Here is a 25977-nt window from a genome sequence, read left to right on the forward strand (position 1 = left end):
GACAGAGGGATTGCAAAGTGGCCAGATTGATTTTATTTGCACCAAAGCACACCAGCATCAGAGTTTGCCAGTGCAGTGCGTCTTTAGTTTTCTCGCCTAACTTTGAACAGTATTGTTGTTCACAGGGGGGGCGAAATAAAAGTTAGACAGAGGGATTGCAAAGTGGCCAGATTGATTTTATTTGCATCCAAGCACACCAGCATCAGAGTTTGCCAGTGCAGTGCGTCTTTAGTTTTCTCGCCTAACTTTGACCAGTATTGTTGTTCCCTGGGGGGGCGAAATAAAGTTAGACAGAGGGATTGCAAAGTGGCCAGATTGATTTTATTTGCACCAAAGCACACCAGCATCAGAGTTTGCCAGTGCAGTGCGTCTTTAGTTTTCTCGCCTAACTTTGACCAGTATTGTTGTTCCCTGGGGGGGGGCGAAATAAAGTTAGACAGAGGGATTGCAAAGTGGCCAGATTGATTTTATTTCCAATAAAGCACACCAGCATCAGAGTTTGCCAGTGCAGTGCGTCTTTAGTTTTCTCGCCTAACTTTGACCAGTATTGTTGTTCCCGGGGGGGTGAAATAAAGTTAGACAGAGGGATTGCAAAGTGGCCAGATTGATTTTATTTTTACCAAAGCACACCAGCATCAGAGTTTGCCAGTGCAGTGCGTCTTTAGTTTTCTCGCCTAACTTTGACCAGTATTGTTGTTCCCTGGGGGGGTGAAATAAAGTTAGACAGAGGGATTGCAAAGTGGCCAGATTGATTTTATTTGCACCAAAGCACACCAGCATCAGAGTTTGCCAGTGCAGTGCGTCTTTAGTTTTCTCGCCTAACTTTGAACAGTATTGTTGTTCACAGGGGGGCGAAATAAAAGTTAGACAGAGGGATTGCAAAGTGGCCAGATTGATTTTATTTGCATCCAAGCACACCAGCATCAGAGTTTGCCAGTGCAGTGCGTCTTTAGTTTTCTCGCCTAACTTTGAACAGTATTGTTGTTCCCAGGGGGGGCGAAATAAAGTTAGACAGAGGGATTGCAAAGTGGCCAGATTGATTTTATTTGCATCCAAGCACACCAGCATCAGAGTTTGCCAGTGCAGTGCGTCTTCATTTTTCTCGCCTAACTTTGAACAGTATTGTTGTTCCCAGGGGGGGGGCAAATAAAGTTAGACAGAGGGATTGCAAAGTTGCCAGATTGATTTTATTTGCATCCAAGCACACCAGCATCAGAGATTGCCAGTGCAGTGCGTCTTTAGTTTTCTCGCCTAACTTTGAACAGTATTGTTGTTCCCAGGGGGGGCGAAGTAAAGTTAGACAGAGGGATTGCAAAGTGGCCAGATTGATTTTATTTGCATCCAAGCACACCAGCATCAGAGTTTGCCAGTGCAGTGTGTCTTTAGTTTTTTCGCCTAACTTTGAACAGTATTGTTGTTCCCAGGGGGGGCGAAATAAAGTAAGACTTAGGGGTTGCCAAGTTGCCAGATTGTTTTTATTTGCATCCAAGTACACCAGCTTCAGAGTTTGCCAGTGTATTGCTACTTTCGTTTTCTCATCTAACTTTGAACAGCATTGTTGTTTCCAGGGGGGGCGAAATAATGTAAGACAGAGGGGTTGCAAAGTGGCCAGATTGATTTCATTTGCATCCAAGTACACCAGCGTCAGAGTTTGCCAGTGTTTTGCTACTTTCATTTTCTCGTCTTCCTTTGAACAGCATTGTTGTTTCCAGGGTGGGAGAGGTTACCATTTCTGTAGGTACTGCAATACCTGGTTGATGGGTGAATTGGAAAACACAATGTGCACCATGGTTGTACTTTATACTCTTTGTAAGTTGACACCACTACATTACACCTGCTTGTGCTAAGACTAGAGGTATAAAAGTGCAATAAATGGCAGACACGCAAAACACAGGAACACACTGGGTAGGCACTTCTACGGGCATGGAGAACAGAATTTCCTATAATGTAAAGACTTACTTCACACAATGGAGAGGGTGTGAATTAAGTTTGGAAGTGTCTTTGCAGGAGGAGAAATTTGAGGTTAGTTTTGAAGGACTGGGAAGAGGGAGGGGGTGGTCCGGAGCTGAGGCTCAGTTCCAGAATCTTGCCGCGTTGCTTGTAAAGGATTGGGCCATCAATCTTTCCTTTTTGAAAGTGGGAGGGTCAAGCAAAACATTTTGCGCAGTACGTGATGGTCTAGAGCATTATATGTATATGTTACAATAAAGTTTTTTTTCCTCTTTTTTTTCTAGACTAAAGCTTTTCAACGGTGGCTGTTCTGCAGTTTTGTGTAGTTGCATTGTGTTGGTAAGAATTTTTTTGTTGTTGTATTTACACCAAATGAGTAATAATGTAATGTCCGAATGATTTTTTTTGTAAGTGATGTCATAATGGCGGCATATTTAGTTAGTGGTTTGAGCATGAAAATCTTTGCGATGTGTTTTGCATAGTCTTATGTGTAATTGTTTTTCTCTTTCTTTTTTAGTGGGATATTGTTGATCCATACTGTGTCTGTACAGAGTAGGTGGTGGTGAGTAGTTTTGCTGCCTCTGGCAAGTGAGTGGTATTGTTTTGGAGTATATTTGAGTTTTTGATAAAGGTGCTTTTTGCTTATTACTTATTTTACAAAGAGTTTGTTGTTGTTGACAAGTTACATTTATTAGTAAGCAATATGGCTAGCCGTAGAATGACTGCTCAACAGGTGGTCGGTATGCTTCTTGAATCTTCCTCTGATCATGATTATGAGACTGACAGTGCGTCTGAGGGAGAGGAGGGAGGGGAAGATTCTGGCAGTGAGTTTTCTCTCAACATGGAATCATCGGATGATGAAGGTACTCTCAGTGCAGATGAAGGTACTCTTGGTGTGGATGAAGCAACTCTCAGTGCGGATGAAGTGCCTGTCTTAGAGGAGGAAACTGCTGTGCCGATGGTGCAAGAGGCATCTGGATTGCAGTCTGAGGCTGCTAGGCTTCCTACTGGAAGTGCTGGACTTTGGGTTGATCCAAACATGGTGCAGCCGGTGTTGCCTGCCTTTAGTGGTGTTGCAGGGTGTACAGTGAATTGTGAAAACTTTTTGCCTATTCAGTTTTTTCAGTTGTTTATGGATGATGTATTTTTGGGTGAGATTGTTGAGCAGACGAATTTGTATGCTGAACAGTTTTTGAGGATCAACAGTGACAAACTTAGGCCCCAGTCTAGAGCTACCCGGTGGACTCCCACATATCTGGAAGAGATTAAGAAGTTTTTGGGTTTGACTTTATTGATGGGTGTGGTAAGGAAGCCAACCTTGGCTTCATATTGGTCTACTAGCCCCTTGTTGGCAACTGCCATATTTCCTGCAGTTATGACTCGTAATCGGTATTTACTTTTGCTACGTATGCTGCATTTTGTTGATAATTCAATGGCGTTGCCACGAGATCACCCTGACTGTGACCGTCTTTTTAAGATTCGGCCCGTTCTTGATCACTTTGTGGATCGGTTTTCTGAGATCTATACTCCCGGGAAAGAAATATCTATTGATGAGTCTTTGGTCTTGTTCAAGGGCCGTTTGGTTTTTAGGCAGTACATCCCTAGCAAGAGGGCACGCTATGGAATTAAGCTGTATATGTTGTCTGAGAGTAGGACAGGATATGTATTTAATTTTCGTGTGTATACTGGTAGAGATTCTGCCATTGACCCCCCAGGATGTCCGTCCACCTTTGGAGTTGCAGAGAAAATTGTGTGGGATCTTGCTAGGAGACTGTTTAACAGAGGCCACCATTTGTACCTGGATAACTTCTATACTGCTGTGCAATTATTTAAGGAATTGTATAAAGTGGACACTTTTGCATGTGGCACAATCCGCTCTAACCGTAAAGCTTATCCGAAAGAGCTTGTTTGCAAAAAACTTCAGAGGGGGCAGTGCAGTTCCTTGCGTAGTGATGAACTACTAGCTGTGAAATTTGTGGACAGGAGGGAGGTGTACATGCTGACTACCATCCATGATGAGAGTACTTCACCTGTGGCTGTTTGGGGTCAGGTTGCTGAAGTGCGCAAACCTGTGTGCATTCTAGACTACAATAAGCACATGGGTGGTGTTGACAGAGTAGATCAGAGGTTGGAACCTTACTCTGCTATTCGTAAGGCTTATGTTTGGTATAAGAAGTTGGCCATCCATTTCTTCGAATTAGCAATGTTCAATGCTTTTATTGTGTTCATGGAGTGTTCTCCTGGGTCAAAGTTGACATTTATTCAGTTTCAGCACTCTGTGATTGCTAGCCTTGTTGTTGTGGAACAGGCAAGTGTTCCTAGATTTGGAGTGGTGGAGGATGTGGTTCGATTGAAAGATCGCCACTTTCCTGATTTCATCCCTCCCACACCGGCAAAAGATTTTCCCACTAGGAGATGTAGAGTCTGTTGGCGAAGAGATAAGCGGAAGGAGACTCGTATGTACTGCTCCGACTGTCCATCTAAACCTGGGCTGTGTGTCCCTGCTTGTTTTAGAGCGTACCATACCCAAAAGAAGTTTTGGGAGCAATCATGAGTGGTAAAGTTAACTGATTGGTTTGTTTTCTTTGGAAAATGTGATTCTGTTTCCAGGTTGGCTTTAGTGCAATGTGTTAAGTTTCTGATTTTGTGTTTGTAGATTTTTATGTATTTGTGATTTGTTTGTGTTTTTATTTTTGGCTAAAAAAATCCTAAATGTGTTGGCAGTGTGTGTGGACTGGCACTTCTTTGGCGGTGTACGTGGAATGGTGCTTGGCTGGCGGTGTGCGTGGACTGGTGCTTGGCTGTTGGCGTGCGTGGCCTGGTGCTTGGCTGGCGGTGTGTGTGGACTGGTGCTTGGCCGGCGGTGTGCGTGGACTGGTGCTTGGCTGGCGGTGTGCGTGGACTGGTGCTTGGCTGGCGGTGTGCGTGGACTGGTGCTTGGCTGGCGGTGTGCGTGGACTGGTGCTTGGCTGGCGGTGTGCGTGGACTGGTGCTTGGCTGGCGGTGTGCGTGGACTGGTGCTTGGCTGGCGGTGTGCGTGGACTGGTGCTTGGCTGGCGGTGTGCGTGGACTGGTGCTTGGCTGGCGGTGTGCGTGGACTGGTGTTTAGCTGGCGGTGTGCGTGAACTGGTGCTCGGCTAGTGGTGTGCGTGGACTGGCGCTCGGCTGGCTGTGTGAGTAGTGACTTGCTGCTGGTCACTACACACACTGCTAGCTGAGTGCCACTCCACGCAATCCATCTACTTGTGTAGTTTCTGTTTCAGGAATGTGGGCGTGTGAAAGTGATGGGCCCTTGAATGGTGCTGTGTGCTGGTGGGAGTTTTGTTATGTGATGGGCCCGCGGCTGGCGGTATGAATGGTTTTGTATGTCTCACGCGTATGAAAGGTGTATGAATGGCCTGTAAAGAGGTTGGTGCCTTGTCGTGGCTTTACAGCTCACGAGCTGTGAGTCAATGGTTCAGTTTCTCGCCCTTTCAATTATTAACAGTGCATTTCATTGTTGTGAAATCACTTGCTAATACAATTGTATATTCTAAACCATCACTCACTCTCGTGCCAAATCCAACCAGTATGTGTGTGTGCTTGAGGTTTAGATGGCTGTGCAGTAATATTTGCCTTTCTGAAGCAGGGTGTACCTTGTCCCTTTTGTGAATTTTGTAATGTGTTTTTTTTGTGCCTGGTGGTGTGAATGGTCTTGTGTGTATCACGTATGAAAGATGTGTGAATGGCCTGTAAAGCGGTTGGTGCCTTGCCGTGGCTTTACAGCTCACGAGCTGCGAGTCATTGGTTCAGTTTTTTCTCCATTGAATTATTGACAGTGCATTTCATTTTTGTGAAATCTCTTGTTAATAAAATTTAATATACTGAACCATCACTCGCCCTCGTGCCAAATCCAACCAGTATGTGTGTGTGTTTGAGGAATAGGTGGCTGTGCAGGATTCTTTGTCTGTTTAGTTTCTCTGGCAAAGTGTATGTTCCATGTAAAAATAACCCACCAACTGTACATATTGTGGTAAACCCATGGGAGTTCATGGTGATGTCTCTCTTGTGAATTTCAAAAAGGTTTTTTATCCTCAATGTCCTGCAAACCTCAAAATATCGATCACATTGTCCATGCAATTTTGTTCCAAAATTCTCACGTTGTAGAAACAATGTCGAAACTTTCTTGTTTTGCAAGGGGGTCAACTGTCTTTTTGGCCCGTGCTCGGCGGCCATCTAGGGAAACCTACCAAATCCACCATTTCTGAAAACTAGACACCCGGCGGCTTCCAGGGAGGTATGGCTTGCGTGGATCCCCCAACGTTTCCTTACCCAGAATCCCCTGCAAACCTCAATTTTTGCTGGAAAAAGCACTTTTTTCACACATTTTGGGGTGGGAAAGTAGTGGCATCACCGGGCTTACACAAATTTACCACCACCCAGCGTTCCCCCAGGTCTCCCGGTAAAAATGGTGCCTCACTTGTGTGGGAGGCCCAAGTACCCGCCGCAGGCAAGGGCCCAAAACGCAGTGAGGCGACATCAAAAGGGCCTGTCGCAAAACCACCTGGTTTTGCAAGGGGGGTCACTTGGGTTTTTGGCCCGGTGCTCGGCGGCCATCTAGGGAAACCTACCAAACCCACACATTTCTGAAAACTAGACACCCGGCGGCTTCCAGGGAGGTATGGCTTGCGTGGATTCCCCAACGTTTCCTTACCCAGAATCCCCAGCAAACCTCAATTTTTGCTGGAAAAAGCACTTTTTTCACACATTTTGGGGTGGGAAAGTAGTGGCATCACCGGGCTCACACAAATTTACCACCACCCAGCGTTCCCCCAGGTCTCCCGGTAAAAATGGTGCCTCACTTGTGTGGGAGGCCCAAGTACCCGCCGCAGGCAAGGGCCCAAAACGCAGTGAGGCGACATCAAAAGTGCCTGTTGCAAAACCACCTGGTTTTGCAAGGGGGGTCACTTGAGTTTTTGGCCCGGTGCTCGGCGGCCATCTAGGGAAACCTACCAAACCCACGCATTTCTGAAAACTAGACACCCGGCGGCTTCCAGGGAGGTATGGCTTGCGTGGATCCCCCAACGTTTCCTTACCCAGAATCCCCTGCAAACCTCAATTTTTGCTGGAAAAAGCACTTTTTTCACACATTTTGGGGTGGGAAAGTAGTGGCATCACCGGGCTCACACAAATTTACCACCACCCAGCGTTCCCCCAGGTCTCCCGGTAAAAATGGTGCCTCACTTGTGTGGGAGGCCCAAGTACCCGCGGCAGGCAAGGACAACAAACGTAGTGAGGCGACATTTGGGATAGGCAATGTTGATGTCGCCTCACTACGTTTGTTGTCCTTGCCTTCCTGGGGGAACGCTGGGTGGTGGTAAATTTGTGTGAGCCCGGTGATGCCACTACTTTCCCACCCCAAAATGTGTGAAAAAAGTGCTTTTTCCAGCAAAAATTGAGGTTTGCAGGGGATTCTGGGTAAGGAAACGTTGGGGGATCCACGCAAGCCATACCTCCCTGGAAGCCGCCGGGTGTCTAGTTTTCAGAAATGCGTGGGTTTGGTAGGTTTCCCTAGATGGCCGCCGAGCACCGGGCCAAAAACCCAAGTGACCCCCCTTGCAAAACCAGGTGGTTTTGCGACAGGCCCTTTTGATGTCGCCTCACTGCGTTTTGGGCCCTTGCCTGCGGCGGGTACTTGGGCCTCCCACACAAGTGAGGCACCATTTTTACCGGGAGACCTGGGGGAACGCTGGGTGGTGGTAAATTTGTGTGAGCCCGGTGATGCAACTACTTTCCCACCCCAAAATGTGTGAAAAAAGTGCTTTTTCCAGCAAAAATTGAGGTTTGCAGGGGATTCTGGGTAAGGAAACGTTGGGGGATCCACGCAAGCCATACCTCCCTGGAAGCCGCCGGGTGTCTAGTTTTCAGAAATGTGTGGGTTTGGTAGGTTTCCCTAGATGGCCGCCGAGCACCGGGCCAAAAACCCAAGTGACCCCCCTTGCAAAACCAGGTGGTTTTGCGACAGGCCCTTTTGATGTCGCCTCACTGCGTTTTGGGCCCTTGCCTGCGGCGGGTACTTGGGCCTCCCACACAAGTGAGGCACCATTTTTACCGGGAGACCTGGGGGAACGCTGGGTGGTGGTAAATTTGTGTGAGCCCGGTGATGCCACTACTTTCCCACCCCAAAATGTGTGAAAAAAGTGCTTTTTCCAGCAAAAATTGAGGTTTGCAGGGGATTCTGGGTAAGGAAACGTTGGGGGATCCACGCAAGCCATACCTCCCTGGAAGCCGCCGGGTGTCTAGTTTTCAGAAATGTGTGGGTTTGGTAGGTTTCCCTAGATGGCCGCCGAGCACCGGGCCAAAAACCCAAGTGACCCCCCTTGCAAAACCAGGTGGTTTTGCGACGGGCCCTTTTGATGTCGCCTCACTGCGTTTTGGGCCCTTGCCTGCGGCGGGTACTTGGGCCTCCCACACAAGTGAGGCACCATTTTTACCGGGAGACCTGGGGGAACGCTGGGTGGTGGTAAATTTGTGTGAGCCCGGTGATGCCACTACTTTCCCACCCCAAAATGTGTGAAAAAAGTGAATTTTTCAGCAAAAATTGAGGTTTGCTGGGGATTCTGGGTAGGGAAACGTTGGGGGATCCACGCAAGCCATACCTCCCTGGAAGCCGCCGGGTGTCTAGTTTTCAGAAATGCGTGGGTTTGGTAGGTTTCCCTAGATGGCCGCCGTGCCCAGGGCCAAAAAGCCAAGAGACCCCCCTTGCAAAACCAGGTGGTTTTGAGATAGGCAATTTTGATGTCACCTCACTATGTTTTGCGCCGTTTCCTGTCGCGGGCACTAGGCCGAGCCACACAAGTGAGGTACCGTTTTTCTCGAAAGACTTTGGGGAACGCAGGGTGGGTGGAAATTTGTGGATCCACGCAGATTCCGGAACTTTCCACGACAGAAATGTGGGGAAAATGTGTTTTTTTTGCCAATTTTTTAGGTTTGCAAGGGATTCTGGGTAACAGACCCTGGTGGGAGGCAGTCAAGTCACCCCATCCTGGATTCCCCTGGGTGTCTAGTTTTCAAAAATGTATAGGTTTGCTAGGTTTACCCAGGTGCCCGCAGAGCTAGGGTTCAAAAACTATAGCTAGTCATTAGTCCAAAAAAGGGTCATTTTTCACTGCGAAATTGAGGTGTGACCAGGTTGCGTTTTGCGCCGTTTCCTGTCGCGGGCACTAGGCCGACCCACACAAGTGAGGTATCGTTTTTCTCGTAAGACTTTGGGGAACGCGGGGTGGGTGGAAATTTGTGGATCCACGCAGATTCCGGAACTTTCCACGACCGAAATGTGGGGAAAATGTGTTTTTTTTGCCAATTTTTTAGGTTTGCAAGGGATTCTGGGTAACAGACCCTGGTGGGAGGCAGTCAAGTCACCCCATCCTGGATTCCCCTGGGTGTCTAGTTTTAAAAAATGTATAGGTTTGCTAGGTTTCCCCAGGTGCCCGCAGAGCTAGGGTTCAAAAACTACAGCTAGTCATTTTTCCAAAAAAGGGTCATTTTTCACTGCGAAATTGAGGTGTGACCAGGTTGCGTTTTGCGCCGTTTCCTGTCGCGGGCACTAGGCCGAGCCACACAAGTGAGGTACCGTTTTTCTCGTAAGACTTTGGGGAACGCAGGGTGGGTGGAAATTTGTGGATCCACGCAGACTCCGGAACTTTCCACGACCGAAATGTGGGGAAAATGTGTTTTTTTTGCCAATTTTTTAGGTTTGCAAGGGATTCTGGGTAACAGACCCTGGTGGGAGGCAGTCAAGTCACCCCATCCTGGATTCCCCTGGGTGTCTAGTTTTCAAAAATGTATAGGTTTGCTAGGTTTCCCCATGTGCCCGCAGAGCTAGGGTTCAAAAACTACAGCTAGTCATTTTTCCAAAAAAGGGTCATTTTTCACTGCGAAATTGAGGTGTGACCAGGTTGCGTTTTGCGCCGTTTCCTGTCGCGGGCACTAGGCCGATCCACACAAGTGAGGTACCGTTTTTCTCGTAAGACTTTGGGGAATGCGGGGTGGGTGGAAATTTGTGGAACCACGCAGATTACGGAACTTTCCACGACAGAAATGTGTGGAAAATGTGTTTTTTTTGCCAATTTTTTAGGTTTGCAAGGGATTCTGGGTAACAGACCCTGGTGGGAGGCAGTCAAGTCACCCCATCCTGGATTTCCCTGGGTGTCTAGTTTTCAAAAATGTATAGGTTTGCTAGGTTTCCCCATGTGCCCGCAGAGCTAGGGTTCAAAAACTACAGCTAGTCATTTTTCCAAAAAAGGGTCATTTTTCACTGCGAAATTGAGGTGTGACCAGGTTGCGTTTTGTGCCGTTTCCTGTTGCGGGCACTAGGCCGATCCACACAAGTGAGGTACCGTTTTTCTCGTAAGACTTTGGGGAACGCGGGGTGGGTGGAAATTTGTGGATCCACGCAGATTCCGGAACTTTCCACGACCGAAATGTGGGGAAAATGTGGTTTTTTTGCCAATTTTTTAGGTTTGCAAGGGAATCTGGGTAACAGACCCTGGTGGGAGGCAGTCAAGTCACCCCATCCTGGATTCCCCTGGGTGTCTAGTTTTCAAAAATGTATAGGTTTGCTAGGTTTCCCCAGGTGCCCGCAGAGCTAGGGTTCAAAAACTACAGCTAGTCATTTTTCCAAAAAAGGGTCATTTTTCACTGCGAAATTGAGGTGTGACCAGGTTGCGTTTTGCGCCGTTTCCTGTCGCGGGCACTAGGCCGAGCCACACAAGTGAGGTACCGTTTTTCTCGTAAGACTTTGGGGAATGCGGGGTGGGTGGAAATTTGTGGAACCACGCAGATTCCGGAACTTTCCACGACAGAAATGTGTGGAAAATGTGTTTTTTTTGCCAATTTTTTAGGTTTGCAAGGGATTCTGGGTAACAGACCCTGGTGGGAGGCAGTCAAGTCACCCCATCCTGGATTACCCTGGGTGTCTAGTTTTCAAAAATGTATAGGTTTGCTAGGTTTCCCCAGGTGCCCGCAGAGCTAGGGTTCAAAAACTACAGCTAGTCATTTTTCCAAAAAAGGGTCATTTTTCACTACGAAATTGAGGTGTGACCAGGTTGCGTTTTGCGCCGTTTCCTGTCGCAGGCACTAGGCCGATCCACACAAGTGAGGTACCGTTTTTCTCGTAAGACTTTGGGGAACGCGGGGTGGGTGGAAATTTGTGGATCCACGCAGATTCCGGAACTTTCCACGACCGAAATGTGGGGAAAATGTGTTTTTTTTGCCAATTTTTTTGGTTTGCAAGGGATTCTGGGTAACAGACCCTGGTGGGAGGCAGTCAAGTCACCCCATCCTGGATTCCCCTGGGTGTCTAGTTTTCAAAAATGTATAGGTTTGCTAGGTTTCCCCAGGTGGCCGCAGAGCTAGGGTTCATAAACTACAGCTAGTCATTTTTCCAAAAAAGGGTCTTTTTTCACTGCGAAATTGAGGTGTGACCAGGTTGCGTTTTGCGCCGTTTCCTGTCGCGGGCACTAGGCCGAGCCACACAAGTGAGGTACCGTTTTTCTCGTAAGACTTTGGGGAACGCGGGGTGGGTGGAAATTTGTGGATCCACGCAGATTCCGGAACTTTCCACGACCGAAATGTGGGGAAAATGTGTTTTTTTTGCCAATTTTTTAGGTTTGCAAGGGATTCTGGGTAACAGACCCTGGTGGGAGGCAGTCAAGTCACCCCATCCTGGATTCCCCTGGGTGTCTAGTTTTCAAAAATGTATAGGTTTGCTAGATTTCCCCAGGTGCCCGCAGAGCTAGGGTTCAAAAACTACAGCTAGTCATTTTTCCAAAAAAGGGTCATTTTTCACTGCGAAATTGAGGTGTGACCAGGTTGCGTTTTGCGCCGTTTCCTGTCGCGGACACTAGGCCGAGCCACACAAGTGAGGTACCGTTTTTCTCGTAAGACTCTGGGGAACGCGGGGTGGGTGGAAATTTGTGGATCCACGCAGATTCCGGAACTTTCCACGACCGAAATGTGGGGAAAATGTGTTTTTTTTGCCCATTTTTTAGGTTTGCAAGGGATTCTGGGTAACAGACCCTGGTGGGAGGCAGTCAAGTCACCCCATCCTGGATTCCCCTGGGTGTCTAGTTTTCAAAAATGTATAGGTTTGCTAGGTTTCCCCAGGTGCCCGCAGAGCTAGGGTTCAAAAACTACAGCTAGTCATTTTTCCAAAAAAGGGTCATTTTTCACTGCGAAATTGAGGTGTGACCAGGTTGCGTTTTGCGCCGTTTCCTGTCGCGGGCACTAGGCCGAGCCACACAAGTGAGGTACCGTTTTTCTCGTAAGACTTTGGGGAATGCGGGGTGGGTGGAAATTTGTGGATCCACGCAGATTCCGGAACTTTCCACGACAGAAATGTGGGGAAAATGTGTTTTTTTTGCCAATTTTTTAGGTTTGCAAGGGATTCTGGGTAACAGACCCTGGTGGGAGGCAGTCAAGTCACCCCATCCTAGATTCCCCTGGGTGTCTAGTTTTCAAAAATGTATAGGTTTGCTAGGTTTCCCCAGGTGCCCGCAGAGCTAGGGTTCAAAAACTACAGCTAGTCATTTGTCCAAAAAAGGGTCATTTTTCACTGCGAAATTGAGGTGTGACCAGGTTGCGTTTTGCGCCGTTTCCTGTCGCGGGCACTAGGCCGAGCCACACAAGTGAGGTACCGTTTTTCTCGTAAGACTTTGGGGAATGCGGGGTGGGTGGAAATTTGTGGATCCACGCAGATTCCGGAACTTTCCACGACCGAAATGTGGGGAAAATGTGTTTTTTTTGCCAATTTTTTTGGTTTGCAAGGGATTCTGGGTAACAGACCCTGGTGGGAGGCAGTCAAGTCACCCCATCCTGGATTCCCCTGGGTGTCTAGTTTTCAAAAATGTATAGGTTTGCTAGGTTTCCCCAGGTGGCCGCAGAGCTAGGGTTCAAAAACTACAGCTAGTCATTTTTCCAAAAAAGGGTCATTTTTCACTGCGAAATTGAGGTGTGACCAGGTTGCGTTTTGCGCCGTTTCCTGTCGCGGGCACTAGGCCGACCCACACAAGTGAGGTACCGTTTTTCTCGTAAGACTTTGGGGGACTCGGGGTGGGTGGAAATTTGTGGATCCACGCAGATTCCGGAACTTTCCACGACAGAAATGTGGGGAAAATGTGTTTTTTTTGCCAATTTTTTAGGTTTGCAAGGGATTCTGGGTAACAGACCCTGGTGGGAGGCAGTCAAGTCACCCCATCCTGGATTCCCCTGGGTGTCTAGTTTTCAAAAATGTATAGGTTTGCTAGGTTTCCCCAGGTGCCGGCAGAGCTAGGGTTCAAAAACTACAGCTAGTCATTTTTCCAAAAAAGGGTCATTTTTCACTGCGAAATTGAGGTGTGACCAGGTTGCGTTTTGCGCCGTTTCCTGTCGCGGGCACTAGGCCGATCCACACAAGTGAGGTACCGTTTTTCTCGTAAGACTTTGGGGAACGCGGGGTGGGTGGAAATTTGTGGATCCACGCAGATTCCGGAACTTTCCACGACCGAAATGTGTGGAAAATGTGTTTTTTTTGCCAATTTTTTAGGTTTGCAAGGGATTCTGGGTAACAGACCCTGGTGGGAGGCAGTCAAGTCACCCCATCCTGGATTCCCCTGGGTGTCTAGTTTTCAAAAATGTATAGGTTTGCTAGGTTTCCCCAGGTGCCCGCAGAGCTAGGGTTCAAAAACTACAGCTAGTCATTTTTCCAAAAAAGGGTCATTTTTCACTGCGAAATTGAGTTGTGACCAGGTTGCGTTTTGCGCCGTTTCCTGTCGCGGGCACTAGGCCGATCCACACAAGTGAGGTACCGTTTTTCTCGTAAGACTTTGGGGAACGCGGGGTGGGTGGAAATTTGTGGATCCACGCAGATTCCGGAACTTTCCACGACAGAAATGTGTGGAAAATGTGTTTTTTTTGCCAATTTTTTAGGTTTGCAAGGGATTCTGGGTAACAGACCCTGGTGGGAGGCAGTCAAGTCACCCCATCCTGGATTCCCCTGGGTGTCTAGTTTTCAAAAATGTATAGGTTTGCTAGGTTTCCCCAGGTGCCCGCAGAGCTAGGGTTCAAAAACTACAGCTAGTCATTTTTCCAAAAAAGGGTCATTTTTCACTGCGAAATTGAGTTGTGACCAGGTTGCGTTTTGCACCGTTTCCTGTCGCGGGCACTAGGCCGATCCACACAAGTGAGGTACCGTTTTTCTCGTAAGACTTTGGGGAACGCGGGGTGGGTGGAAATTTGTGGATCCACGCAGATTCTGGAACTTTCCACGACAGAAATGTGTGGAAAATGTGTTTTTTTTGCCAATTTTTTAGGTTTGCAAGGGATTCTGGGTAACAGACCCAGGTGGGAGGCAGTCAAGTCACCCCATCCTGGATTCCCCTGGTTGTCTACTTTTCAAAAATGTATAGGTTTGCTAGGTTTCCCAAGGTGCCCGCAGAGCTAGGGTTCAAAAACTAGAGCTAGGCACTTTGCAAAAAAAGGGTAATTTTGCATTGTGAAAATGTGGTGTGACCACGTTGCGTTTTGCGCCGTTTCCTGTCGTGGGCACTATGCCTACCCACACAAGTGAGGTACCATTTTTATCGGGAGACTTAGGGTAATTCAGATTTGTAAAGGAACTGCTATTATATATTGACTTTACATGCATTTCTGCTTTCCAAATGAAAGATATTGTGTAAAAAAGAAGTCATTCTAAAAAATGACTGATAATTCTCATGCTAGTATGAGTATTCCCAATTTCAGAAATGTGCAAATATCTACTGTTTCTAAACTCTATATTTTGTTCCCAAATCAGAAATACATAGGTGTCTTTCATACCGTTTTTTCCATGTACACTTTTTTACAGAATAATTACTATATACCCGATACATAATAAAAAACCATTGCAAGTTACTACTCAGTTTTTGGCTCTGGGTTCGTCGGGTTCTTGGTGAACCTACAAGTCCTATATATCCCCACAACCAGTAATGTCCAGCGGATGCAACGGTAAATTGCTTTCAAAGAGCTGTCATAATTAGAAGAAGTTACAGGTGAAAACGTTGACACAAAAGGCTGTTTTTTTCAACTGAATTTCAATTTATACTACATTTAACTGTTTGTTTCTATAAAAAAACCTTGATGGATCTACACAAATGACCCCTTGCTGAATTCAGAATGTTGTCTTCTTTTCAAAAATGTATAGCTTTCCAGGATCCACTATTGCTTTTGTACCCATTTCAGCCACTAACTGGAAGGAGGTCAAAAGCACAAAAAATTGCAAAAATAGGCTATGTCCCAGAAAAATGCCAAAACTGTGTAAAAAATGTTGGATTTCTATCAAAAGTCAAGTATCCCCGAAAAGCTGGGAAAATGGTGATTTCAACCCCACAAACCTTTTTTTGATAACATTTGCAGGGAAAAACCCAGATGCTTTCATTTGCAGCCCGTTTTTCCAATTTTTCCAAAAAAACCCAAAATTTTGCTGTATTTTGGCTCTTTTCTGAGACCCCTCCAGGGGAATCCACAAACCCTGGGTACCTTTAGAATCCCCATGATGTTGGAAGAAAAGGACGCAAATTTGGCGTGGCTACCTAATGCGGTCAAAAAGTTACAGGGGCCTAAGCGCGCACTACCCCAAATAGCCAAAAAAAGGCCTGGCACAGGAGGGGGAAAAGGCCTGGCAGCGAAGGGGTTAAGTGGGGGGTCTCTGAAAGGGGCGTGGCTGTTGATCTTAAGGGTGTGTCTTAAAAGTACTTAAGATAAAAATCTGTGCTTAGTTAGCATAGTGTGCCTCCCGACTGGTATTTTGCTGCTTTCGTCATTGCATCCAGATATATAATACAAGTAACATGACACCTACAACAAGCCTGGACTATTGGCTTAGTCAATAGCTGTTAGTTGCATAGGATAAAAAAAGCAACAACTGTGGCTTCGTTGTATATAGAACATGGAAAGTGCTTCAATTCTAAAATGATGTGTGAAAGAACTATAACCAGTGTCCTTGAAGTTACATCAAAGGCAATGCAGAGTTAAGATTTTTTTTCCACTGAGGGTGAGTGGAGGTAGGGCAGAGAAGCACATGGTGCTTTAAAGTAACACAGAGAGCGTGAAGAAGGAAAGCATAGAAGGGAGGCCACTGCAAAAATACGCAATATACTCTTGGCAAATCAGGTAAACGTTGGTAATGTAATTGGCACGCACTTAAAGCGCTCCGATACCATTAGGTCGGGTTGAGGTTGCACTTTATAAATTAGTGCAAAAATAAATGTCGCCATAAAACATGTTTATCTTTAATACCTGAAAGCACGGAAGAGGGGCAGCAAACTGGGGATTGCTGGGGTCCCGTGGAGGTCAGGGTGTCCTGCACTTTCTGATAGCTGTGGAAGGCAGCAGCCCAGCTCCAATCCCTATGTGGTGAGTGCAGAGCAGTTGCAGCAGTAGGTAGAGCTCTGGCTGCAACTTGTTGTCCCACTCGCAACCATGCACACAGCCCCCTGCCCAGGCTCTAGCAGCAGGAAGCCACTGGCACGGTATAACAAGGGTAATCCTAGTAGGAAAAGGCAAAAGAAAGAAAGAGCACAAGTGACAAGCTAACACCAAAAGGAGAGGCCAAGATTTGAATGTGCATAGAACACAACCACCCCCTGCAACGAACCATGACATGGGCACCTCTCTAGCAGCTCCAATAATAAAGCCTACAATTCCACACAATACACCTGCGCACCTTTTTCTTAGACCTCAAAATATTTGGCAGAGGGGCATTCATTATGCCAGATATCTATAGGGGGAGTGACCTTTCACGGTAGCAGCTTCAGTGTCCTGGTGGGGCCCGGTGCTCAGTCACACGGCAGATAGGCGTGTTTCCAGGAGAACCGGTGCAGGACGGCAGTCGGAGCTCCCTTCAGTGCAGCAGGTGCAATGGTACCGGTGCCGAGGAGTTTGCACAACTCACTGCGCGGGATTTAACTATCATATATGGGGCAAAGTGAGGGGGGGGGGGATGTGGCATAACAAAAGAGCTTATGACTGGGGAACTGGGTCCGTAAAAGACGGGTTTGAGTCTCGGTGTCCGCTCAACTTGCAGTGATTCTCAACAAATCACTTAATCTGCTCGTGCCTACCAAAAAAAACAAATTAAGGCGTCCTTGTGTAACGTAACAGTTGCTCATGTAAAGGGACGAGTCCGCGCGATATACAACTGCAAAAAAGGGCCCTATTTCCATTGCTTGCATTAGGACCCTGGGATCCATGCTAACCAATACTGCAGTGTGTTAAACATTTTATAACCTCTCCCTCCCCGCGGCCTCAAATAGTCACTACACACAAAAAAATAATGTTCTATCTAATGACCAAACAAATCAGTAGGGGAGAAATGGTGTCCATAGTTGGTGGCTTCTGCCTCGCACCCCAGGGCACCTGGGTGAGGTGGTGGGAAGGACCACGGATCTGAAAGGCCCCCTCTATCCATTCTGCAAACATTTGGGTAAGGGGCTCCCACAGGGGGCATCTGTGGCGCAGTCCATGGACAGAGTGCAGGCCTCGGGTCACCCCAAGGGGGCTATCAACAGCCAGCAATACCCCCGCCCATTGGTCAACAAGGCAGCAGAGATCTGAAGGGCACGGCCCGCAGGAGCGTGCCCAGGGGGCGTGGACCAAAAGTTCACGTTTCCGCAGAAACAATGGGATTACCTGAGCGCGAGACTTCATTAGCCAGCCTGGGGTCAATTGACTCTGGTCTGTTTGGGAGTGAAATGCTGTTCCAAGGTGTAAAACTTGCACGCTACTTTTCCCAGGGAGTGTGCCCTCTCAAAAATCGCAGGGCATTCAGAGGGGCAAACAGCCCTTGAAGCTACTAACATCTCCTGCCAGGGTGGGGCTTGGTGAGCTGAAAAACTCTAAACATTAGCGCTATGAAGTGGCCATCTTAAACAAGCCAGCGCTTTGCAGATCAAATAAATAAATACATTAGGCTGAGTTAAATCAAGTAGATGTGGTATGCCCGTGTAAACGAAATGGGCAATCATTCAGATGACAATTGAGGGTGTCAAATGTCTTCCCAGAAACTGAAGTTACCAGTTGTGAAAGGCCCCGCTCCCTTTATAGATGTAGAATAATACGAGCCATTGCAGCAAATGTTTTGTAGTTTGAGGAGCAGTACCTCGGTGTGCTTACCCTTTTCGGTTGCTTAGCGTCAGGGCACAAGTCCGCCGGCCACAGCTTACAATGCATGTGCGCGAGTGGTGCGTGCGCAGCAGTAATCACACCATAGGGTGCCTCCGCTGAAGCACGCGCCGGCGGTAGCATTTTTTGAAGCCCTACTTACTTAAGGTCTGGCCAAACCAGCGCAAGCGCTGGGTCAGACGAGACCTAAAAATACAGTCTCTTGCTCCAGACCAATTAAGTTTACCGGTGGACTCTTCTGTCATATGGGGTTGACAGACTGTCCATGCACATAGGCAACAACCTTATCAGTGCGCAGCCGCTCTCCTCACACCACACTCATGGATTCCTCTTAACAGGGCTCCCCCCCCATTGGAGCTTGCTCCCTCCAATGCTCTCCTCTTCCTCATAGGCCACATTGGTTTTGGCAAGCAGGTAGGAAATTGGGCTTCAGGCTCTAGGGCAGGTGGTCTTGATGTCCCTGGGTGGTGTTCTCTCCCCCCAGCAGGGAGACTGCCAGGCCTTGTGTCCCCCTGCCAGCACCTCTCCACTCCTGGTTACAGCCAAAAGTCTTGCAGAGCTTGTCCTCCTCACACAGACTTTCTGGCTGCTTGGCAGATGACACATTTTTGGGGACTCAACCTTCCAGACACCAAAATGTAATTTAGAATCTGAGTCTTTGAAGTTTTATGTTGGGGTTCTGCTCATTTGAAGTGGTCACTTCTGATTTTTATCTTCCTTCAAGAGAGGTGCCAGCTGCGACAGACTACTCCAATGCGGATTGTCCACAACATAATTCAAAAGAGTTACCAGAGTTCACACCTGGGTGTCAGCCACAGTGATATGTGCATTAAAAGTGTAATGCCAGATCCTCGATCCTATTTTTCCTATTCTTATGATTGTCTTAATGGCCTTATCTCCCTTCCTGGGATGTGTTCAGACCATTTCAATCACTGAATCAAATTGCAGCCTTTTGAGATGTAAAGGAGTCTGCTCCTTTTCTCCAATGTATCCTCACCCAGCTCACAGGACTGCAGCAATACACAAATCTGTCTCGGGTGGGCCTGGGATTCCCAAGATGGAACCCAGGGTCCTCCATACACTGTACCACTGCAGGCACACTCACTAGGTGTACATTCATTGCACACCTTCTGTTAAGCACTAATACCTCTATGCATCGCACCCTCACATGTACACATGCGTTCAGCGCACACACACTGAATCTGCACGCACAGTTCAGTACTGAAACACACGCACTGTCAGCACACACAATCACTATGTGCGCTGCACAACTCTTCACACTTCATGTATTGTACTTCACACAAGCACACAGACACCCAGCACATGCGGTCCCTGCGCACATCCTGCACAGCACTACATCTCTCATGTAAGGTATTCCTCTCAGGCATACTTACACTCGGTACATGTTTTTGCCACACATGCACTACACCGTACCACTCCATCATGGTACTGTACCCTTCCCAGCGAAACACACATCCAGCACAGAGTCACTGCTCCTGCACTATGCAGTACCATACATCTACCTGATGTAGGCCAAGGATGAGTAGGCCAAGGATGAGTTAAGAACACAGAAGCAGAACGTTTAAAAAGGCGAGTGAGCTTGTAGGACTCACTCCAGTGACACAGGGTAAAAAGAAAGGTCACTACTACTGATCACAACACGACATGCTGCCACCACCACGCTTGTGCTGTTTAGCTCCTGATAAAGATGATAGCTATCAACTACTATGAATTTAGCGCTTTGGACGCTATTCCTGGTCCAACAAAACTGCAATCCATGAGGCAGGTCTATGTCATGGCGCACACGCATGATCCGTGTTCGCCTACACGGAAGAAAGAAATTAATAAATCAGCATTAGGGATCCAGACAACAGTACAGTTGGCCCCTCAGGGCAGGGTTACACGTCTCTTACCATGCAAAGGACTTTTCTGTCCCAAAGGTCACACCGTTTGCTGTCTGCCTCACCAGCACTCTGTCTAGGGGCTTAATCATCAGCGGCCCAGCGTACTTGAGGCTTCTATCTTACCTAAATTGTTGATCCTGCAGTGTCAGGAACAACAGAACAGATTCTTCTTAAAGCAATCTCTAAATGGATTCCTACAGTAAAGGTACTGGATGGCTTTGCTTGGTATTGAGTATCCTGAACTGTGGAACTCTAACCCAAAGCACTTTGACCAACAATAGGAGGGAAGCAGAGGGCCATTTGAAAAAAGGAAAATCATCAGTCGTAATTCAAGGCAATATGCTTTATGACTACCCCTAGTGTTACAAGCCATCAGACTTTTGCACTCCAACTGGATAAACCACGTTTACCCTTTGTATCCTTAACTCTCCAAAGATAGCTAGGCCGAGCAGTCCTGGCTTACTACAGATGGTAGTAGTACATCTGGCACTCAGATATAGTATCAACAGTAATCTGACACAGTGAACACAATAGAAAGTAAGGGATAACACTTTAAAAACAGAATAAGTCTTATTTACCAGTAAGTAAATTATGGCCGTTGCTATCAAGTACAGCATAAAAAAATAAGGTCTCAACCGCTTTCACGGATGAGAGACAGCAATAAAATTGACTGAGAGGGCTTACACAGTATGCTAGATCTGTAGATAGATCTCAATTAGGTGAACAGTGTTAATCTATGGGCAGGAGAGCATGTGTCCTCTTTAGATCTCCAGAAGCCCTAAATAATATAATTGGTCTGTCCTTTGTCCTAATTTCTCAACGGCCCTGAGTGGAGGCAATTTCAGTGAGCCACATCTGCTTAGAACTTTACAAAAATCTTAATGGCTCAAAAGCCTGGCATCCATCGGCAAGAGTTCAAGGGCAGTTTTGTTGCATAACTCACTGGTGAAAATTGTTGATTTCTTTCCATCAGTGAAATAAGCAGTGCTGGTATGGAATTGGCACACATAATAACTCCTCCATGAGTTTAAACTATAAGTGGACTAGATTATCGAAAATCACTGGTTATGTACGAGATCCACTAGATTATGCCATGGTTATGGAAAAATTCCAAAGGCAGCTGGTGAACACTGGTCATAGATTTAGGGTCCAAGCATTCCTTTTAACCAAGATATCACCAGACCTCTAGGTCGTAGTCAAATGATTCCAGAATCAAAACAAATCCCTTACCTAGAACTACACACCCCAATTACAAATATATGGAACTGAATTTGGAGTGCCAGAACTGATCTAGTCCAAGGTAATCAGTGTGGAAAAAGGACTTTTCAAAAGTTGCAAAATATTCAAAATACATAACTCTAGCCAATAGAGTGCAGGGAACAACTTCCCCAGCCTTCCTCGAGGCAGTGAGGCAATCAAAACATGGCAAAATAAATCTAAAATACAGAAAAATGAACTCTTGCTGATTTGTTGTATCTCCCGTTTGTAGACAACTCCCTATTTGGGTCAACGAAATGGCCACAGATAATTAAATCAATTAGGCTCAGAGTAGGTATACCAAGCATGAGGAAACAGTTTTCGGGTAGATCTATGGCAGCCGAAATGGATCTGAGCTATGCTGTGGTTTGACAAGATTAGTATGGCATCCTTCAAACCCCCATCAGATAGGCTAAAGGGCTTCTAAATGGGTGACATTTAGACTCTAATGTACAGAGACAACCGGACGGGGAACTGCCCATTTAGTGTTGCCATTCCCGTATACTTGGGAGGACGCTACTCACAGCACAGACACCCAAGCAATAAAATCCAAATACTATTACACCAGAGATGTCCAACAAACCACCCCACTACTGCAGGGTGCACTGACGGATTCCAGGAAAGGGTGACCGAGCATATTTAACAAAAGGTGACCAGCAGTCTTCCTGATGTAGCCCAACGGCTAGGGCGGTCGATCTCTAATCTGTGGAACCAGGTTCGAGTCTCGGCTATGATGCGCAACATCCTGTGATTCTGGGCAAATCACTTCATCTCCCCGTGCCCACAAAAAAATTAATGTGTCCTTGTGTAACACGAATGGTGCTCATGTGAAGCGCTCGGATACCTTCGGGGAAAGTTTGCACTATATAAAACTACGAAAAAAAAGGTAACAGGCTAAAAATTATATTTTTATAGTACTTACTACTCCTGACAAGGCGTTGAAGCACTTAACCCTGGGCCGCATGCTGCTCCGGAATCCAAGGTTAGTGGTTATTCCAGTTTTGCTGGTCAGACCACTGAGATTAGTCTTGTGTGCCCAAGCAAAGCATTCATTCAAGTTTGTGTTCATTAAATGAATACAAGTTATTTGTGATCATTAGTGGTGCGTATGTTACACATGCATAACGTTGGTGAGTTTAATAGATGAGCTACAGGAGGTTAGGATTTTGTTAGGTTGCAGGGATGTGAATTTCAGTAGAGGGGAGGTTGAGCTCTTGGGCCTGAGTTGGGGCAGTCAGCAGAAATACATTAACAGAAATTAAGACTAACATGCATGTGACACAGTAGGTTGTGCTCAGAGAAAGGAGGGCTGGGAGGAAGGAGACGGCCATATGCCTTTCCAAATTAATCAACTCCATATACTATAATTTACTTTACATGCAACAAAGGGACATACTGATCCTTCCAATCACTGAAGAAAATATTCAGTGTTGTTACCCACAAAGCGATTAACCTCTGAAGCTCCACCTAGATCAACTCTATCAGACATTAGGCAGAATACCTCTGATCGAAGTCGGGCCACACTTGATGAATGCAGGAGCACCCGGTGGTGCAGGCTCTTCCTGTCCAGCAGCGATGCTGGCTAGTTTCCAATGATCAGAGTTGCTCCTATTCGGTAGATACAAAAAGGTAAGTTGCGCTTTCTCTAGCAGAAAGGGGAGGGGGAGCTCTGCAACTCCCGACTGGAGCTTCAGCGAGGGTGTGGCAACCTCAGTGTCACACCCTTGCTGGCTTCCGACTGGAGGTCCGACGAGGGTGTGACGACCTCAATGGCACAGGACATCCTAAACCCAGCACTAAACACCTGTGGCTTACCATTCAAAAATACACACAAACACCCCGCCCCCCCAAACCCTTTGTGGGTCTGTGAGTAGTTGTGCGAGTGGACCTGTGTGCCTGAGTGGGTGTGTGAGAGTCTGTGTGGATGCATGAGTGTCTCAGTGGGTCTGGTAGTGCATGTGAGATTGGGCTCTGAGTGGGTGCATTAGTGTTTGAGTGAGTGTGCAAGTGTATATTTTTGTAAAATTATTTTTTGGTTCGAATTTTCAAATCCGCAGCAGCAATACATGGGGGCCGCGCACAGCGTATTTGTGATTCCTTGCACATGAAAACTATATATTTTTAGGCATTTTGCTGCGTACAATGGGTCCCTCGGAGACCCCTTTATTGCACCCATGGAGTCAGAGTACTTCTACCCTGACCCCTTTTATTACTCTTCAGATTTATTTTCAGCCCCTCATAAGTGTCCCGTTATATAAAATGGCAGCCAAAACTTTCTATTATCTGCACCTCTAGATATACAAATGTGTTTTTCCTTTAATATCTCAAAAACTACTGAACAATTTACACCAAATCGCAAAAAGGCTCTTTCTGGAGCAAGAGCTAGCTTTCTGCCAAATTTGGCATAATTCCGTTCAGCGGTTCGGGCTGTAGACGTTTCTAAAATCCCCATGAAAATGTGCATTTAGAAAATGTGTTTTGGGACCTCCCCCTTTTTCTTGGGCACTGCCTAATGAATCACCCTGAAACATTCCACACTGAACTCAGCTGCGTACTAGTTTTAAAAAGTTTGTGAAGATTCGCAAACTGTGCCAAAATTATTGGCAAAACAACAGACCTATGAAACTAAGCCCTATAACGACCTACTGTATATGTATAGATCTAAGCTGTAAAAGTGGTTTCAGACGAAAGTCCATTTTTTGCCACAAGTTTGCAATGATGCCATTGATGTTTTTGAAAGAGGTATCAAACAAGAATTTGTAAATCTGTCTAAGAAGAAATGTTTTATGAGAAGCACTCTCACGATAGCACAAACAGAAGCTATTAAAAAGTTGAAACCTTATCTATCAATTGTAATAAAAAATTCAGATAAAGGAGGCAACGTTGTGGTAATGTCAAGAGAAATGTACCTGAATGAAGGGAACAGACAATTGAGTGATACATCTAGATATGAATTGAGCACCAGAACTAAGTATGGGGACTCTACTAGGAAATATCAAATACAACTAGCTGAATGGAAAGAAAGGGGTCTCATTGAAATTAAGGAATATGAATATTTGATATATAGATTCCCTAAATTACCGGCCCTTTACTTGCTTCCTAGGATTCATAAGGGCAGCGTTAATCCCCCAGGAAGACCTAGTGTCTCCTCTAGGGGGAGCTGCCTTGAAAATATGTCTAGATACGTTGACTTTTTTCTACAGCCTCTGGTGCAGAGTCTCCCAGCGTATGTGAAAGATACGGGGGACTTTTTAAGAAAGATTCTAAATGTAGTATGGAATGAAGATTATTTGTTGATGTGATTGGATGTGAGTAGTCTGTATACGTGCATCCCTCACGAACAAGGTTTGATAGCATGTCGTCACTTTTTGCGCAACAGATATCTCTCCTACTTATTCCATACAGAGATGCTAATAGACATGATGAGCACATGCCTCACCCAGAACTATTTCACATGTAACAGTAAGATCTACAGGCAAACAGTTGGTACTGAGATGGGGACCTGCTTCGCCCCCAGTTTTGCAGGTCTCTACCTCGGCAGATGGGAGGAGCAGGTCGTCAGTAATATGGATCAATTTTTGACACATGCAGTTATGTGGGTTCGTTACACAGACGACATTTTCTGCATCTGGAGGGGGAAGTAAAACAGAAGCTATTGAGTTTGTCAATTGTTTAAACTACAACACACTTAATTTGAATTTCACCAGTCAAATTGACAGTAAGAAAATTGAATTTCTAGACCTCCAGCTGCAAGTCAATGGGAGACGATTAGGGAGCCTGCTATACCGCAAAGACACTGCTGGTAATAGCTTACTTCACGCCCGTAGCTGCCATCCCACAAATCTTATTCAAAGTATACCACTAGGTGAATTGCTTCATGCAAAACGGAACTGTAGCTCAGAGGAAAGTTACCCGATGGAGGAAACCTATATGACCAAGCGTTTCTTAGAAAGGGGTTATACAAAATCTATGATCAGAAAAGCAAGTCTGGAGGTTACTAACCGGACCAGAGCTGAACTACTAATATCTAAGATTGGCACAACTAATGAGTCTGAACAGAAGATAAGATTTATAACACATTCACATGGTCAATCACGTTCAGTAAGAAAAGGTCTTAGTAAATGTTGGCATGTTTTGAAGACTGACCAGGATCTTGCTAACTGTATTGAGGAATATCCCCAAATAACCTTTAGAAAGGCACGGTCACTTAAAGATACTATTTGCCAATCTCTCATTACACCAGAACCCCAGAAAGCCAGAATACAAGGATTTTATATCTGTGGATGCTGTAAGGCCTGCAAGTACAGCAGTAACTGTATAGAAGTGAAACTGTCACCCAACTGTAAACCATTTAGGATCACTAAGCATGTGTCGTGCACCACAGATCATGCGATTTATGCCCTGAAATGTCCGTGTGACAAATACTACATTTGTAGTACCATTCACAAAGCGAAGAAACGGATTCTGGAGCATCTTCGTGCCATCAAAAATGATAAGCAGTAAAGCATTATCCGGTGGCACAGCATTTCAAGGCATTCCATAATCAGACAAGCAACCATCGTTCTGTGTATGGGACACCATTCAAATTCAAGAACGAAGGGGAGACCGTGTCAGAGAATTGAGACGCTTAGAATCGAAACTGATAGTACAATATCACACTATGATACCTCTATGCCACAATGGGGACGTA

General features: G+C 46.3%; 1 protein-coding gene across 1 annotated transcript in view; it reads right to left on the reverse strand.

Annotated features, from left to right (window-relative positions):
- Positions 1–25977, reverse strand: part of TMEM165 (transmembrane protein 165) — a 279341-nt gene that overhangs the window by 198022 nt on the left and 55342 nt on the right. The gene's annotated exons all lie outside the window — the stretch shown is intronic.

This window comes from Triturus cristatus, chromosome 2_2, assembly GCF_964204655.1.
Source record: "Triturus cristatus chromosome 2_2, aTriCri1.1, whole genome shotgun sequence".
In the NCBI taxonomy this organism is placed as follows: Eukaryota; Metazoa; Chordata; class Amphibia; order Caudata; family Salamandridae; genus Triturus; species Triturus cristatus.